Source organism: Phaseolus vulgaris, chromosome 8 (assembly GCF_051622355.1).
Source record: "Phaseolus vulgaris cultivar YP4 chromosome 8, ASM5162235v1, whole genome shotgun sequence".
Lineage (NCBI taxonomy): Eukaryota > Viridiplantae > Streptophyta > Magnoliopsida > Fabales > Fabaceae > Phaseolus > Phaseolus vulgaris.
In genome coordinates this window covers 42,570,115-42,589,561 of record NC_143505.1, presented here as the reverse complement: position 1 = coordinate 42,589,561, position 19,447 = coordinate 42,570,115, and the positions used below count along the sequence as shown (strand labels likewise).

Here is a 19,447-nt window from a genome sequence, read left to right as displayed (position 1 = left end):
TCATCCATCACCTTTATGCTTTTTTCTTTGTATGCAGTTGTAATGAACTTTCTTCTTTTTCTATACATGTGCTTTGAACTATCATTTACTTTAATGAAATTGCCTTTGTATTGCTTTCTGCAATTTCTTTGCCTGCTTCAACTTTCCTTGCGCAATTTTACTTCAGCAAAAATAACTTAGTAATTTTGTAGGCCCGATCTTGCACTTAACTGTTTCGAACCGTTTCAACTTCAAGCAATAATCACTTTCACAGCTCGTAATCTTAAGGCAATCAACCTTAACGTAAAATCACTCTTCAAGCAACGAACTTCAACTCAACCACTGGCTTAAAACATTTCTTCACCCGATCTGCTCCATCAGCATGGGTTTTTAACTTTCTCGCCGCTGCTTGAACTTTTCCTGGTCGCCAAAGGCTCTTGGCGATATCAGCTTCTTTCTGGCTTCATGCCTTGGCCATTGTTCCTTTATCTGGGGGTAGAGGCGCCTTTCGGATCCTTCTCTACCCTCCTGAACTTCAGAATAAAAGACCGGGTGGCTAGGCGTTCTCTTCGAACCTACCTTAGCCACCTTCCAAACTTCGTCCACCCTTAACACCGTACCTGAACTCGTTCGAGACGAGAAGGATTTTATCTTGCCTGAACTCGCTCATAGGCGAGAAGGTCTTTTACTTGCCTGAACTCGCTCAAAGGCGAGAAGGTCTTTTACTTGCCTGAACTCGCTCATAGGCGAGAAGGTCTTTTACTTGCCTCTACATTGCCCCAGGGGTTACATCTTCTCGCCCCCAGAAACACTGAGGACTTTTCACTGGTGCCTCTACATTGCCCCAGGGGTTACATCTCCTCGCCCCCAGAAACACTGAGGACTTTTCGCTCTTCCTCGCCTGCACTTGCTCGACGGCGAGGACGTCTTTAACTCGCCTCAGGACGCGCGAGGGCGTTGAGGACTTTAACTTTAACTTGTGCCTCCAATCGCCGAAAGACGATGAGGACTTAAAACTTTTAACTGGTGCCTCCGATCGCCGAAAGACGATGAGGACTTAAAACTTTTAACTCGTGCCTCCGATCGCCGAAAGACGATGAGGACTTAAAACTTTTTAGAAAGCATGCAACATATCTTTAACTTGCCTTAAGCCACATACAAGTGACAAGGTCTTTCTTCAAAACTTTCTGAAAACAACAGGCACGCAATCTAAAGCAACTTGTACTTCGAAAACTTCTCTTTATTGGGTGGCCTCATTAAAAACCCTCCTTAGGGAAAAAGGAGTGCCCCCTTCAAACTGTTTTAACAGAGACATTGTAATATAACTTCGCGTTTGTCTTTACTTACAAGGCTTCTTAACTGTAATATAACTTCAGGTGCGTGGCATTCCAAGTGCGAGGAATCGCCCCTCCTTCCAATGTCTCTAAGCGGTAGGCGCCGTTCCCGAGCGCCTCGGTTATTCTGAACGGCCCTGTCCACTTGGGCGACAATTTATTCTCCATCTCGTACTGGTGGGCTTTCCTCATCACCAGGTCGCCTTCTCTAAACTGTCTTGGCATCACCTTCGAGTTGTATCTTCGTTCGACCCTTCTCTTCACTGCTTCAGCCTTCAATCTCGCCTCTTCCCTGACCTCATCCAGTAGATCCAGGTTCAGCCTTCTCTCTTCATTCGAGTCTTCCTCTACAAAGTTCTGGAATCTCGACGAGCTCTCCTGGATCTCTACTGGAATCATTGCATCACACCCATAGACCAAGCTGAATGGGATCTCATGGGTTCCTGACTGCTCGGTGGTGTGGTACGCCCAGACTATACGGGGTACCTCCTCAACCCAGCTTCCTTTGGCTTTCTCTAGCCTTCTCTTCAAACCTCTCAGCAACACCCGATTAGCTGACTCCACCTGGCCATTCGTCTGAGGGTGCTCGACGGATGCAAACACTTGTTGAATTCCCACCCCTTCGCGCAGCTTCTTCAACAAGTGGCTCGCAAACTGAGTCCCATTGTCTGACACCAGGCGCTTGGGCACCCCAAACCGGCACACAATATTCTTCCACACGAAACCTTCGATCTTGTGTGCGGTGATCTGGGCCACTGGCTCTGCTTCGATCCACTTGGTGAAATACTCAATCGCCACCACCAAGTACTTCATCTGCCTGATCGCCAACGGGAAAGGTCCCAGGATGTCGATTCCCCACGTATGAAACGGCCAAGGGCTGTAGATCGACTTCAACTCTTCGGGAGGCGCCTTGTGCCAATCGGCGTGCTGTTGGCATTGTTTGCAACATTGGGCATACTTCTTGCAGTCTTCTCTCATTGATGGCCAGTAATACCCTGCACGGAGAGTTCTTGCGGCCAGAGCTCGACCCCCGACGTGGCTTCCGCATATACCTTCGTGGAGCTCTGCCATGATTCTCGTGCACTTCTCGCCATGTACGCATTCCAGGAGTGGGTGAGTGAACCCAAACCTGTACAGATCGCCATCAATCAATGTGTACTTGCTAGAATTTTTCTTTACCTTCCTAGCCTCTGTCGGATCCAGCGGGAGAAGGCCATCTGCCAGGCATCATTTGTACTGTGTTATCCAGGTGTCTGGCTCATGGATCGCACAGACCTGCGTCATGTTCACCTTCTCTCCTCGACATGCTCTAATTCTCGGCGATCTCAAAGTTTCTTGCGTCAGGGACTTATGACTTCTCGCTGCTTTCTCCGTCGACTTGCTTATCTGAAGAACCAGGTGATCTGCCACAAATGCTCTCGGCGTCTTCAGAGTTTCTTGAATCACCGTCCTCTGCCTACCCCCCTTGCCTGAGCTAGCGAGCTTAGCTAGCAAGTCAGCTCGGGCATTCTGCTCTCTGGGCACATGCACTACTTCAAAGGAGGCGAAGGAACTCTTCAATTCCTGCACATACTCCAAATAGGCCGCCATTTGTGGATCTTTAGCCTGGAACTCGCCTGTTACTTGCCCTGTGACTAGCAGCGAGTCGCTCTTAGCCATTAACACCCTGGCTCCCATCTCCTTGGCCAGCAAAATCCCGACGATCAGCGCCTCATATTCTGCTTGATTGTTACTGGCTTTGAAGGCAAATCTCAAAGATTGTTCGATCAGCACGCCGTTGGGTCCTTCCAAAATGACCCCAGCACCGCTGCCCTGCTGGTTCGACGATCCATCCACCGAGAGTACCCAACGGAAGTCGTTCCCTTCAACTCGCGTCGCCTCAGATGAGAGCTCAACCACGAAATCTGCAAAGATTTGCCCCTTGATCGGGCCTCGAGGCTCATATTTAATATCAAACTCTGACAACTCTACTGCCCATTTCACCATCCTTCCTGCAACGTCAGGCTTCTTCAAGACCTTCTGGATGGGCAGGTCAGTCATCACCAGAATGGTGAAGCTATGGAAATAGTGGCGCAACCTCCTTGCCGAAAATACCACAGCCAGCGCAGCCTTTTCCAGGGCCTGATATCTCGTTTCGGGGCCCTGCAACACCTTACTCACAAAATAAATAGGCTTTTGAGCCTGATCTTGATCCTGGGCGAGCACCGCACTCACCGCCCTCTCAGTTACAGCAAAATACAACCTGAGAGGGGTTCCCACCAGTGGTTTGCACAAGACCGGCGGGCTCGCCAGATATTCCTTCAGCTTGACGAAGGCTTCCTCGCACTCATTCGTCCACGCAAACTTGTTATTGCGCCTCAAGCACTGAAAATAGGGATGGCCCTTTTCTCCGCTAGCTGACACAAAGCGAGACGGGGCTGCCATCCGACCTGTTAGCTGTTGAACCTCCTTCACCGTAGCTAGGCTCCTCATCGCCAGGATGGCGGCACACTTATCAGGGTTGGCCTCTATGCCTCTTTCAGTCAAGAGGAAACCCAAAAACTTTCCAGCCTCCACGCCGAAAATGCATTTCTCTGGATTAAGCTTTAATCTGAACTTGGCGATCGTCGTGAACAATTCTTCCAAGTCTGCAACGTGCTTGCTTTTTTCCGGCGAGGTCACGACCATGTCATCGACGTACGCTTGCACGTTCCTTCCCAGCATCGGTGCAAGTACTCGATCCATCAGCCTCTGGTACGTGGCCCCCGCGTTCTTCAGCCCAAACGGCATCACCTTGTAGCAGTAGCACGATCTCTCCGTCATGAAGGTTGTCTTCTCTTCATCCATGGGATGCATCTTAATCTGATTATACCCCGAGAAGGCATCCAGAAAGCTCAACAGCTTACACCCTGCAGCACTATCCACCAGGGCGTCTATGCTTGGTAAAGGATACGAATCCTTTGGGCAAGCCTTGTTCAGGTCAGTGAAATCGACGCACATGCGCCATTTCCCGTTACTCTTCTTCACTAGCACGACATTTGCCAACCATTCGGGATACTGAACTTCCCTGATGTGGCCTGCAGCGAGGAGTTTCTGTGTTTCATCCCTGATCGCCTGCCTCCTCTCTTCATTGAACTTTCTTCTTCTTTGCCACACTGGTCTTACCAAGTTGTCCATCGCCAGATGATGGCACAGGAAGTCGGGATCGATCCCGGGCATGTCCGAAGCGGACCATGCAAACGCGTCCAGATGCCGCTCAATCACCTTGGCGATCTGGTCCTGGAGCTCAACCTCCAGGGATCTTCCTAGCTTGAAGATCTTTCCCCCGATTTCTCTCTCGAGCCACTGCTCGATGGGTTTTGGTCTGGTTTCTCTGGCGATCACCGCCCTGGCGATTCCCAGTTCTCTCGCTTCCTCAGGGCGATTCCTTTCCTCTTCCTCCTCCAGACCAGCATTCCCTTCCCCCAGCTCTGCGTCCACCATCTCCACGTCCCTCCCGGCGACCTCTTCTGTTACCGTCGGTCTGGGCTTCACACCGGGAGGCGGGGTGGTTGTTACGTAACTCACCGATCTCTTGTTTTTCAGGCTATTCTCATAGCACTTCTTTGCTTCCTTCTGATCGGATTTGATGGTGATGACCACCCCCTCCATGGACGGCAACTTCACCTTCATGTGCCGGGTTGATGGTATGACACCTATCCTGTTGAGCGTGGGTCTCCCCAACAGGATGTTGTACGCTGAAGGAGCGTTTACAACCAGATACTTGATTTTTTCAGTTCTTGAACCCGCCACGTCTGTAAACGTTGTCCTTAACTCTATGTACCCCTTGAACTCCACTTGGTCACCAGCGAACCCATACAAACACCCTCCATAGGGCCTCAGCTGGTCAAGGGGCAGCTCCAACTGCGTGAAAGTCGGCCAGAACATCACATCTGCCGAGCTTCCTTGGTCCACCAGCACCCTGTGGACCTTTCTTCCTGCTGTTATCAACAAAATTACTATGGGATCGTTGTCATGAGGCACAACATCCCGGAGATCTTGCTTGGTGAATGTAATATCCACTTCTGGCGAGTGGTCTTCAAACATATCCACCGTCATCACAGACCTTGCGTACTTCTTCCTCTGTGATGCGGTGCATCCACCGCCTGAGAAACCCCCTGCGATGGTGTGGATTTCTCCGTGCGTGGGCATCTCGTGCTGCTGAGCTTCAGCACCTGCTGGTTGGGAGCTCGACGCGCCCCCCGTCCTTCTGTCCAGCAAATAATCATTTAGGAACCCGCTCTTTACCAGATCGTCGAGCTGGTATCCTAATGCTAAACACGAGTCCACTGTATGGCCAAAACCCTAATGAAACTCACACCAAGCGTCTGGCTTTGGTCCCAGCACCTTGTCGCCCACCTTTTCTGGCGCCTTCAACCTAGCGGATATGTTGGGAATGGCAATCAGATCCGCCAATCCCATGACAAACTTGTGCTTAGGTGGGCGATTGTATTCCCGGCGTGCTGGTTGCTGGCGTCCTTGGCCCCTACCCTTGTTCTTCCTTGGATCATAAGGATGGCGAGTCCTCTGATCCCTCCTGGCCGCCGCTGTCTCCAGCACCCTCTGTGGCTGGATCCTCATCTGGGCGCGTGGCCTAGCGGGAGCCACGCTTCCTCTCTTCTCGGCGACTTCGCTCTCGTCGGTGATGTGGGCCACCGCAAGTCGCCTAACCTCAGCAAACGTGGCAGGGTGCGCCCTGATCAACGCCTCGCAGAATGGTCCCGGCAACACGCCCTTCTTGAATGCATAGACCAGCATTTCTTCATCTTTGGCCGGCGATCTGACCATCTGCGCCCCAAAGCGATTCAGGTAGTCTCTGAGGGACTCTCCCTGATATTGCCTTATATCAAACAAATCATAGGACACCCTGGGCGGTGCCTTATTCACAATGTACTGCTCGACGAAAATCTTCGAGAACTGTTGAAAACTGGTTATGTGACCGTTAGGCAGGCTCACAAACCATTCCAGCGCCGTTCCCTGGAGCGTGCTCACGAACATCTTGCAATACACGGCGTCTGATCCCCCTGACAGCATCATCTGCGTGTGGAACGTGGTGAGATGAGCCTCAGGATCCTCCACGCCGGTGAAAACAGCCTTAACAGGAACCACACTCGCAGGAATAGGCGTGTCAGTAATCGCCTGAACAAAAGGCATAGGGAAAACACGAGGTGGCGACGACGGCGCAACCTCTTCAGCAGAAGAACGCCCTTGCTGCTCCTGAAGAGCTTGACGCAGCTCCTCAGTCACCTTGCTAAGCTCCTCATTCCTGGCGCGAGAGGCGACCAGGTCCTCGTGCATTCTCACCTGTTCTATGCGCGAGGCTTCCACAGTTGCCTGCAACGAACGCATCATCTCCGCCATCTGCGCCATGGTCATGGCGGCGGCGCCTTCAGCAGCGACGGGCGCAACCGGACTTGAACGATTACTTCTCATTTTTCTCATGAAACTTAGCGACTCACAGAATGCAGCGAACAACACCTACTTCAGCTACGATCGATTCAGCGATCAATCGGGAAAACTGCGCGTAACTCCGCAAGAACACCGCAAACCTTCAAACAAACCTGCAACTCCACCAGAAACCACCGCTTCTCCCACAGATAACCAAACGAGCGAGGGAACTCAAATTCCACCGAACAGATCGCACGTAGACAGCAGAAAGCTTCACTTCACCGAACAAAAATCCAAACGAACGGTGGAAAATGCGAAAACACCGAACAAATCTCAAGCGAACAGCAAACTACGGTTGCACCAGCACACAACCACACAGAAAATCACGAAAACCTCCAAGAACTCACGCTGTGGATGGGAACAGGTTTTACACGGCCCCACGGTGGGCGCCTGATGATCCTGCCTGTTGACCAGAACGTTGGAACCTGCCTCGTCAAAGGATCGACTCGTGCACCGCTTCGAACCTCCGTCCTTCTTCGAGATCCACCTCAAGAACCTGCAAAAGAACAGAGCGGCGCCGCTGCGGCCGATCGCACTCCAACGCCCAAGTCAGTGACCGAACCACCAAATACTAAGAGTAAGAACACTCAAGAAAACTGAAGGAACCGTGCAATGTTCTTTCTCACAGTAAGCTCTAGAACTCGCAAGCGTAAAGAGTGTAATCTGAACGTGCGTACCTCAGAAAGTTCGTTGAGAACTCTTATATACCTGGTCACTTTCTCTCTCCTGGCAGTTACAGACCTGGACACGTGGCTCGCATCCAGTCGTACACGTGCCATCATCTGGAGCCTCCTTGACTTGGGCGCTGCTTCTGACTCTCTTTTTGGCTAAGTTATTTATGCAAGGTACTGCCCAGTGCATAACTAACTTGGGAGCGCGATCTCTATTGGAACTGGCGAGTTAGGGTGCCCTCGTACACCTTCCCTGTGGTCTCGTCGGCCGCCTTCATAATCTGCACCACTTTCATCTCTGGCGATGTGCTTGCTCTAGCGATCTCCAATCGCTTGGTCGCCTGAGTTCACATCTGGCGACTTCACTTTCTACTGGGCGATCGCCTGGTATGCTGAAGATCGGAACACGCCAACTTAACAACTGGCGACTTCACGAGCCCCCGACTTCCTCCCCTTCTGACAACCTGGCGCCTTGTCAACACGCCTACACTGTAGCTTGGTGCCACGTCATCACTTCCGACTACCAGGGCGGTACATTTTGTAAAACAATTTTATGTTTGGAAACAATTAAAATAGTGAATTAGAGTAGTGAAAAATGGAGTTGACTATATAACATCCAATTTGTGCTCTTTGACTACCTCCTAATGTGTATGAATCAATCTATTCAGCTTATAATTTGTTGATTATTTGGTTAGGATAAGCTCTTTGATATTTTTGAAGGTGATATTTTTCTAAACTGAAATTTATTTCTCATTGTTTCACTTACTAGGAATTTGAATATGAGTCTATTCAGTTTTGGCACTAGCAGCTTAATTAATCTGAATATCTGAAGTAAGTTTGGTTTTTACACCCCAATTATGTTGTAATTTTGTTTAGACACTTAGGTAATTAGAAATTCTTTATTAATACTGTAACTTTTTTCAGTAACAGTGCAAAAAGTTAGTGCATACTATATTGTTTAAAGAATAAGAATCTCGTTAGCATTACAAAAAATGTCAAAGTAGTTTTATGAAAAGCAAGTAGGAGATTTTTTATTAAAAAAAGGATTGAGTGTGAGGCATGTATAATAGATTCCAAATTGAGCATATTGCTTAATAAATTAGTATAAATATAATTGCAATATATAACATAGTTGTGTTATCATTGCCCACTATAGTATTCATCATAATACATAATAATTTTCAATATTGCATTTTTTATCGAGTAGCTGTAGTAGTTGCTGGCCACAAGTCAGTAATAGTATACTTTTCTCTCATATTATACCTTGAATTTCATGTATCATATGAGTTGCTTGATTTATGAGCATAAAGCCTTCAAACTAAATAATTTTAGTTGCTAGAATAAATGGACCTGGTATCGATCAAAATAGTATTTTCATATGTGTACTTGACTGCTGGAATATAAGTTTGATTGTATTTTATAATAAGTGTTTAACTATAATTATGAATATAACATCAATCATACAAAATAACGTAGAACATGATCTCTATTCCATAATGGTTAATTATAGAATGGTTAACAAATTTATAGTGACAAAATATTGATCGAAACTAAGTTACAAAATATTGGTTTGGTTCTAATTTTTATATTCAAGCATCCATATTTATTTTCAAGGGTACTGAAAATACTTGCAAGTTCAAGTCTACCTTCTTAGTCATAGAACCATGCTTATAAAATTTTTCTTATTCATTCCATGTATATAAACTCACACATAATTTAAAATTCAATTTTTGTTTGTATCATCCATAAAAGTTACTAAACAGCTAGTTTGATAAATGTAGGTTTCGTTTAACTACTTTATGTAGTTAAATTTTTATATAAGAAATTTTTGTATGGTATCTTGTTTTGTAGTCATGCCAATTGATAAATCATGGATTTCTGATAAGTGCCTAATTTCAGTAATATTTCATATTAAAATATAGGCACTTATGAGGATTTATTGCTAATTTACATATAAAATAATCCTTAATTTATGAATTTATACCTTTTAACATTTTTTATGATCTTTATTTGAATAAGAACATTTTATTCCCAAATTTGGTGTCAATTGCAGGTTTTTAGGGTGGATTGAAGATTTGGAGTAAAGGAGAATAATTTGAGCTAAAAAGAGAAAAGTGGAAGGTCCTAAAATGGAAAAAGATGTCGCAAAAGACTATTTCACAACAGGAGTATCTCGTTCAAGCGAGATATTCTCGCTTGAACGAGAATGCGTCAGACAAAATTGGGCCTTTTTTATGTTTTATCACTTAGCCCATTAGCGCGACACAGGAAGCGACCTAACCCTAGAAAATTAGGTTAAATATGGGGCTAGAGGCTCAACCCTAGGGTACGGGATTGTGGGTAAAACACCATTGAGTGAATTGTAACCCAATTTGGAGAATGGAAGGTGCTAGAAGTATGCGTGGCTAATTCTACCCTTTGAGATTGGGAGTAATCTGCTCAAACTCTTATGTATTGAGGTGATATCTTATATATTAATATTTAGTTCTTAATTGATTATTGGTATTGTTGTTTCACTTCTAAATTTTCGTGACAAATTGAGAATCTTAAATATGACCGAGAGGTAATTTTAGGATTCGAACCTAAACAACAATACTTAACATATTTGAGTGCTAGAGATAGACATAAAATGTTAATTTCCATTAACGTTTGAGTGTGATTCTAAGTTGTTTTTATAAGTATGCGAGAGATCGATATTTAGGAAATATTCTTAAGGATTTTATATGCGAGAGGTCGATATAAATGAATTTTCTACGCGCATCAATTTCAATCAAAGAACTTAATATTAACATGCTAATCAAAATGCATAAGAGTGAGAGAGATGAAACCTAATCCTTATTTTTCCAATTGAAGCAACTAATTCTTTGTCTGTTTTCTTATTGATCATTACCAATACAATCACTTCAACACTCTTTTTAACTGTTTTGTTTTATATTTAGTGATTATTGTACTCGATAATTCATTATTCCTTGTGGGATCGATATTCTTCCTTAGGGACAATTATTACTTCTGAAAACGCGGTGACTTATTGTAAAGAGTCATCAAGTTTTTTACGCCGTTGTCAGGGAACAGGTTTGATTTTTTTAGTATAGTTTCCTAAATATTGTGAATATTTTAATTGTTTTGATTTATTTTAATATATGTGTTCCTGTTTTTATTTTATTTTAAACAAATTTATTTTTATTTTATTTCAAGATTTGATATTCTGTTTTTATTATTTTATTCTTATTAGCTTTATTTGCTATGATTTGTTTTATTTATTTTCTGATTTAATTTAGATTCTCTTTTATTTGTTTTTTTAGAATTTAATTTTCTGTTATAGCATTTTTACTATTTTAATTTGTTTTTAATTAATTTTAAATCAAGAATTTAATTCTCTGTTATTTTTTTAATTTTTTTTGAAAAAAAAATATACTCTTTTCTTTTCTGTTATTTCATTTTTATTGTTTTAAATTGTTTTTAAATTGAAATTCAACTTTAGGTTTATTTCTAAAAAAAATTTTAAAAAAAAATTAAAAAAAATACAAATAAAAATACAAATTTTCGGTTACTACTTGTGAAGTTTTCTTGTTAACCCTTGCATTAGCTGCTCTTATATGAGATTGAGAGGTCAAATTTCAAAAGACCAATTGATATTTGAAGTAGAAATTGAGAAGGTAGCTAAAAATAACCGAAAATTAAAGGCAAAAGAGAATCAAGAGGGTAATAGAGAAGACTTTTCAACAACATCTTCTTTTTCTAATCACATTTTTCAGGAGGAGAGTAACATGGCGGTTGAGGGAGCACAACCTCCTAGAGAACTCTTGGAGACTACGCCACACATCAAGGATCCAAAAATATTTCTAGCATTGCAATACCTGCAACTAACAGGGCCTTGGAGATGAAGCATGCATTCCTCACCCTCATTAGTACCGATCAATTCACGGTGATGGACCATGAGGACCCTTATACACAATTAGCTAACTTTTATGAATTGGTGGGGAACTATGGGTTTTCTGTCAGGTGATTTGGAAAGTATATATATGCGTCTATTTCCTTTTTCTTTGGCAGGGAAAGCAAAGGAGTGGCTTAAATCTCATCCTAATCAGAGTTTAACTAGATGGAAGGATGTGGAGGAAAATTTTTTTGCAAAGATTTTTCCAATCTCTTGTTACATTAAAGGAAAGTCTGAAATCTCTATGTTCAGACAAGGAGCAGAGGATTTTTTCTGTGAGACATGGGAGAGATTCAAGATGATGCTGAGAAAATGCCCAAATCATGGGTTTAAAGACATTGCTCAATTGAGCATATTTATTAATGTTCTCATATCTGATACAAAAATGCTCCTAGATGCCGCAGCTGGTGGCACAATGATGGTTGTTGATGCAGATCAAGCAACAAGGATTATTGAAGCTTTGGCCACAACTGATTATCAAGCTCAACATGACAAATAAGGTCAACAAAAGAGAGGAATATTGGAATTAAATATTGCAGATGCATTGCTGGCTCAAAATAAAATTCTGACACAATAGCTTCAGCAACTGACCGCACAGATGGCCAAACTACCCCAAAAGTTGCATGTTGTTCAATCATCCAAAGTCATAATATACCTATTAGGTGTGATTTTTGTGGAGGTGATCAGCCTAATGGTCATTGTTCTTATCAGACCAACTCACCTGAAGCTGAGGTAAATTATATGGGAAATCAAGGAAGCCAAGGTAGTTTTTCCAACAATTATTCTCAAGGTTGGAAAAATAATCAAAATCAAATGGGTGGAAACAAGACTATAGTTCATCCAACAAGCAAGGGTCTTTCCAACAGCAACATCAATCAAATTATCCATCCATCCTTAATAGAATGAATAAAGTTGAAGATGCTCTGTCAAAGATTGTGAGTTCGCAAGAAAATAGCATGTCCACGATTAGGAGTATGGAGACCCATATAGGAGAGATATGTTAGAATGTATGGCTTTAAACTAGAGGGGGGTGAATGGTTTAAAGAGGGTTTTCGCAAACTTTTTAGTCTAGAATGAAATTACTTTGAGAAAACTTGATTCAGAATTCAGTTTGCCAAAAACACAAAGCAATTTAGCACAGCACCAGAAAAACAATCGGTTGTTTATACAAGTTAACAAATATAAACTGAAATTAAAGAGTTCAAGCGATATAGAGATTGCACACACAGTTTATACTGGTTCACTCTTAAACCAAGAGCTACATCCAGTCTTCCCAGAAACCACTGGGGAATCCACTAAGTAATCAAACCTAGATTACTTACACACACCACCAAAGAAGTGACCTTGATCCACTCAAGACACACACTTCCTTTGGCTCAGCACATACACCACCAAGAATGCTGATCTTGACAACCTCAAGAACACACAACACTTCTCAGCCTCACACAACAGAGTTTACATAAAGTACACAAGGATTACACTTGTTAAAGAATGATCTGAAATCAATACAGGATGAAAATCCTATTCCACACTCTCTTTATCAAAGCAATCTTCAACTCTTCAAAAGCCAAAATCAGTGAAAAACTCAAATCTGTTTTTCTATGATTTAATCTTAGTTATTTGTTACAAAAGCTTAACAAACTATTTATTGTTTTCAAATACTGGTCAAAGCATTTAAAACTGGAGTGTATTTAGTTATAAAAACATTTAAAGCTCAGTCAAAGCACAAAACAGTTTTCTGTTACGGTCCCAAAAAAAACAATCGGTTGAATGCTCGAATCAATCGGTTGTTTTGGTTTGAAAGCAGGTCAACCATCAAAAACAGTTTTCAACCTTTCTCAAAACACCTAAGTATAATCGGTTGTTTCGACAAAACAACAGGTTGTTTTTCACTTAGTTTGAAAAACACTTTCAATTAAAAAGGTTTGAGAATGCTTAAGCTTTGGATTCAATTAAGAGTGGATTAACACAAATAATCTACCCCATATCCTATTCTAAAACACCTCAGCAACAGCAAGCACATCCAGCCTTCCACCAAACTCAAAGGATTTGGATTCTTCAAAGCTTGAACACACTTGATTCAACAATCTCCCTCTATTTGGTGAAGAAAAATCCCTGATTGCTTGTGTTGGATTTGATTGAATCTGAAGCAGTTCTTGTAAAAACAGCATATATACAATCCAGTGTTTCTTACAACAGCAGGTTAGTTTTTCACAAATTTAAAACAATGTTCACAGACAAAAAATCGGTTGTTTACACGAAAAAATCAGTTGTTTCTATCAGCAGAAGCAGAAACAATTATGATATAAGAGATTTCAGCAGTTTTAAACAATTTCAGAGAAAGATACACAAGAACCAATCAATTCTCCCCCTATTTATCTTCACAAATAGACTATAGCAGGTATAAAACAGATTTAGGAAAGATTTTGAAGATCAAGGATACTAACTCATTTCGCAAAAAAGAAGAACCTCTCTTTTGGTAGTGGTTTTGTGAAGATATCTGCTAGTTGCAGTTTTGTCTCAATAAACTTCACTTCATAGTCCCCATTGCTCACATGATCTCTGATGAAATGATGGCGTATCTCGATATGCTTAGTTCTTGAGTGTTGAATCTTTCATAGCAGCCACAAATTCTTTACACAAACTATCTTGTGTAGCACCAAAGATGATGTCATCAACATAGATTTGCACAAGGATAATTTCAGAATTTGACTTTTTGATGAAGAGAGTCTTGTCAATCATTCCCCTTTCATAGCCATGAGACCAAAGGAAGTTGCTAAGCCTTTCATACCACTGCCTTGGAGCTTGCTTCAGCCCATACAATGCCTTTTTCAGTTTGAAGACATGATTAGGATATTGATGATCTTCAAAGCCCAATGGTTGATCCACATACACTTCCTCATTGATGTAGCCATTTAAAAAAGCACTCTTAACATCCATTTGAAAGAGTTTAAATCCACTCATACATGCAAAACCCAGCAGCAACCTCACAGCCTCCAATCTTGCAACAGGAGCAAAGGTTTCACCATAATCAATTCCCTCCTCTTAATTGTAACCTTTGGCAACTAGCCTTGCTTTGTTTCTTGTGATCACACCATCCTCATCCAATTTGTTTCTGAAGACCCACTTCGAACCAATGATGTTCATCTCAGCTATTTTAAAGAAAAGAAACCATACCTCATTCCTTGCAAACTGATTCAGCTCTTCATGCATAGCTTCAACCCATTTTTCATCCTTGAGAGCTTCATCAATTGACTTAATTCAATTTGAGAGACAAAAGCAGTGTGCCTGCAGAAGTTTGAGATAGAGCTACGTGTAGAAACACCCTCCTTTATCTGCCCAATGATGTTCTCCACTGACAGATCTCTAGGAATCCTCCATTCTTTGGGCAACTCACTCTGCTGCAGAATTTCAATCAGTTGTTTCGAGAAATCAACCGGTTGTTTTTCTTCACAGATGTTCAGCTTCTCCAAACTGATGTTCTGTTCATCCTATTCAGCACCGTTCTTCGAGATTTGAATGCTTTTGCGATCCACTTCATCAAAGACAACATGAACAAACTCTTCTACAGTCATTAGCCTCTTGTTGTAGATTCTGTATGCATGACTATTTAGAGAATAGCCTATGAAGATACCATGATCAGCTTTTTCATCAAATTTCCCTAGGTTTTCCTTTCCATTGTTGAGAAAAAAACAGCTGCAACCGAAAACTCTGAGGTGATTGATGTTTGGTTTCCTTCCATTGAAGAGCTCATAGGGAGTCTTCTTCAGAATTGGCCTTATTAGCACTCTATTCATCACATAGCAAGAGGTGCTAACTGCATCAGCCCAAAAATACTTGGGAAGAGAAGATTCACTTAGCATTGTTCTAGCTAATTCTTCAAGGGATTTGTTCTTCCTTTCCACTACACCATTTTGTTGTGGAGTTCTTGGAGCTGAAAAATTGTGCAGAATTCTCATCTTTTCACAGAACTTGCTGAACTTTTCATTTTTGGAATTCACCTCCATGATCACTTCTTATTGAGCCTATGTTGTTGTTCTTTGTATTTTGCAATCTTCTAGCAAGCTTCTTGAATGTATAGAAGGCATCACTTTTTGATTCCAAGAAGAGAGTCCAAGCGAACCTAGAAAAATCATCTACAATAACAAGAGCATAATAGTTTCCACCAAGGCTCATGGTTCTTGAAGGTCCAAAAAGATCCATGTGAAGTAGCTCAAGAGGTTTTAAAGAAGAAACAACATTTTTTTTATTTAAAAAGAGTTTTTCACTTGTTTCCCCTTTTTGGCAAGCTTCACAAATATGGTCCTTCTCAAACTTGAGCTTGGGTAGCCCAATCACAAGATCTTTAGATATTAATTTGTTCAAGTGATTCATGTGAATGTGAGCAACTCTTCTATGCCAAAGCCAAGACTCATCATGCTTGGATAGAAGACAACCAATTGAACAAGGAGAAGAGATATCTAAAAGATAAACATTATTGATTCTCTTATAAATCAACATTACCTCTTTTGTGTTGGGAAGACAGATTTCACAGGAGTTTTTTTTTAAGATAACTTGATATCCTTTGTCACACAATTAACTAATGCTCAGCAGATTGTGCTTTAAACCTTCTACATAGAGAACATCATGGATGACCAAGATATCTTTGTCTCCTATGGATCCTCTTCCTAAAATCCTCCCCTTGTTGTTGTCCCCATAGGTAACGTGCCCTTCTTGCTTAAAGGAGATGCTTAGAAACTTTGATTTGTCCCCAGTCATGTGCTTTAAGCACCCACTGTCCAGGTACCATTGTTGCATGCTCTCCTCCAAGGTTTCCTACAAAGAAGATTTCCAAGTACAAAGATTTGGTCCCCTTATTAATGTGGGTCCATTTGGTTTACATTCATCATTTGAACCTTTACAACATTTGGGAATCCACTTCATAAAACCTTTAGGAACAACATATTTTCTGATTTTACAAAATCTGACAGAATGGCCTTTTTTCATGCAATAGAAGCATGTAACAACCGGTTGTTTCGACAGATCAATCGGTTGTTTTTCTGGCAGTTTCGAAAATGACTTTGAAAATCTATCTTACTTGTTCTGTGCGTTAAAACCCAATCCTGCTTTTCCAAAAACACAGTTTTGAGATGCCAAGACATTCTCAAAGTTAGATTGACCTTTTGAAAGCTTATCCACAGTTTTAACAAGATAATGAACTTTCTTTTCAAGATTTTCGCAATTTTCACAAATAAGAGTATCACACTTGCAAGAAGAGTTTTTGTAAACAATTTCAAGGTTTTCAAAATCTGTTTATGAATTTTCCAACTCTTCTTCCAGTGTTTTTACTCTGTTTTCAAACCAGCTATTCATTCCTTTTAACCGGTTGTTCAAGAGGGCCAATTGGTTAGCTTCTTCATGTGTTTCTTGAAAAGCTTGAAGCAATTGACTGTAATTTTCAGAATTTGAGGAGTTAGAGGAACTTACACTACTTGAATCATCTTTCTTTTTGGCCATGAAGCAGAGGTTGAGGCTTTTTCTATTTTGCCTCCTTTTCCTTCGTGCTTGGCTCTTTGTTCTTACTTCCTTTGATTCATTGATGTTCCCATGAGTAGCTTTGAGTGTGTCCCACATCCCTTTGGCAGATTTGCATTTAGATATCCTGAAAAACTCATTAGTATCCAGTGCAGAAGCTATTATGTTTTGAGCAGCACAATCAAGCTTGGCCATCTTACATTCTTCATTATTCCATTGGGACAAAGGTTTTGCAATAGAAGATCCATTCTTTTTAAGCTTTGGAATGAAATGACCATTTTCGATTGAATCCCAAATTCCTTGATCAATAGATTCAACAAAGATTTTCATTCTAGTCTCCCAATACTTATAATTCAAACCACAGAATAAAGGTGGTTTGTAGATTGAAGCACCTTCCTCGAAAGATAGTTTTCCAGCCATTCAAAAAGATTTTCGGATCAAACTTGAGTAACTTTCAAGTACCAAGCTCTTGATGCCAATTGTTAGAATGTATGGCTTTAAACTAGAGAGGGGGTGCGGAGGGGGGGGGGTGAATGGTTTAAAGAGGGTTTTCGCAAACTTTTTAGTCTAGAATGAAATTACTTTGAGAAAACTTGATTCAGAATTCAGTTTGCCAAAAACACAAAGCAATTTAGCACAACACCAGAAAAACAATCGGTTGTTTCGCAGAAATAATCGGTTGTTTATACCAGTTAACAAATATAAACTGAAATTAAAGAGTTCAAGCGATAGAGAGATGGCACACACAGTTTATACTGGTCACTCTTAAACCAAGAGCTACATCCAGTCTTCCCAAAAACCACTGGGGGGGAATCCACTAAGTAATCAAACCTAGATTACTTACACACACCACCAAAGAAGTGACATTGATCCCCTCAAGACACACATTTCCTTTGGCTCAGCATATACACCACCAAGAATGTTGATCTTGACAACCTCAAGAACACACAACACTTCTCAGCCTCACACAACAGAGTTTACATAAAGTACAGAAGGATTACACTTGTTACAGAATGATCTGAAATCAATACAGGATGAAAATCCTATTGCACACTCTCTTGATCAAAGCAATCTCAAAGCAATCTTCAACTCTTCAAAAGCCAAAATCAGTGAAAAACTCAAATATGTTTTTCTATGATTTAATCTTAGTTATTTGTTACAAAAGCTTAACAAACTATTTATTGTTTTCAAAGACTGGTCAAAGCATTTAAAACTGGAGTGTATTCAGTTATAAAAACATTTAAAGCTCAGTCAAAGCACAAAACAGCTTTCTGTTATGGTCCCAAAACAAACAATCTGTTGAATGCTCGAATCAATCGGTTGTTTTGGTTTGACAGCAAGTCAACCATCAAAAACAGTTTTCAACCTTTCTCAAAACACCTAAGTATAAAATAATCGGTTGTTTCGACAAAACAACAGGTTGTTTTTCACTTAGTTTGAAAAACACTTTCAATTAAAAAGGTTTGAGAATACTTAAGCTTTGGATTCAATCAAGAGTGGATTAACACAAATAATCTACCCCGGATCCTATTCTAAAACACCTCAGCAACAGCAAGCACATCCAGCCTTCCATCAAACTCAAAGGATTTGGATTTTTCAAAGCTTGAACACACTTGATTCAACAAGATAGCCAAACAAATGACACAAATTGCACAAATTGTAGACGACCAAATTGGCCAATTCTCAACCAACACTACAACCAATCCTAAGGAGCATTGTAATAAAATCACTACTAGGGGTGATAAAAAAAACCAAGAGAGGGAGATGGTTAAAGTTGAGGAAGAAAAAGGAGAAAATAGAAAAGAGGGAGAAAAATGTGAAGTTGTAGAGAGTAGAGTTTCAAAAGAATTATCTCATTCTCCTATACATGTTAAGAAAGAAAATAAAGGATTATTTTTTTATAAATTGCTTCCAAAAAATTATTTTGCAGGATGACTGGAGAAAAAGACATTTTTTGATGGAATTAGAAGGAAGATATGATGTTTTGAAGACAGAGATATAGAGTCAGAAGCTGAAAGCCGTTTTTTGAAGCTAAAAGATTTGCCAAAGAAATCCCTATTGGATTTGGGGTCAAATATAAATTTGATGTCACTGACCATGTTAAGACAAATAGGTAAATTGGAGGTTAAACCCACCAAGCTACAGTTACAATTGACAAACTCAACAGTGAAACATCCTAATGGTGTGGTAGAAGATGTCCTCATGAAAGTAGAAAAATTCATGTTCCTTGTAGATTTTTTTATTTTGGACATGAAAGAAGATGAGGAGGTCCCTTTAATTCTTGGCAGACCTTTCATGAAAACTGCTAAAGTTATAGTGGATGTAGATAAAGGAGAACTTAGAGTAAGGTCTCATGATGAAGAGGTAAGATTTAATCTTTTTGATAATGTAACTAATTGTATTGCAGATAAGAATGGGAGACGAGAGGAAATTTCAAAAGATGATGAGCAGATGGAGGGCTCAAAGCCAAAGGAGAAAGTTACATGTCATGAAAAGTTAGAGGCAAAAGGAGACCGAAACAACCAAGGTAAACTAGTGGAAGGAGATGA

The 19,447-nt window shown here is 41.1% G+C and overlaps 1 pseudogene; it reads right to left on the bottom strand.

The window, feature by feature from the left end:
• Positions 1 to 11,607: 11,607 nt before the first annotated feature.
• On the bottom strand, positions 11,608 to 11,714 carry LOC137827388 (small nucleolar RNA R71; annotated as a pseudogene).
• Positions 11,715 to 19,447: the final 7,733 nt, after the last annotated feature.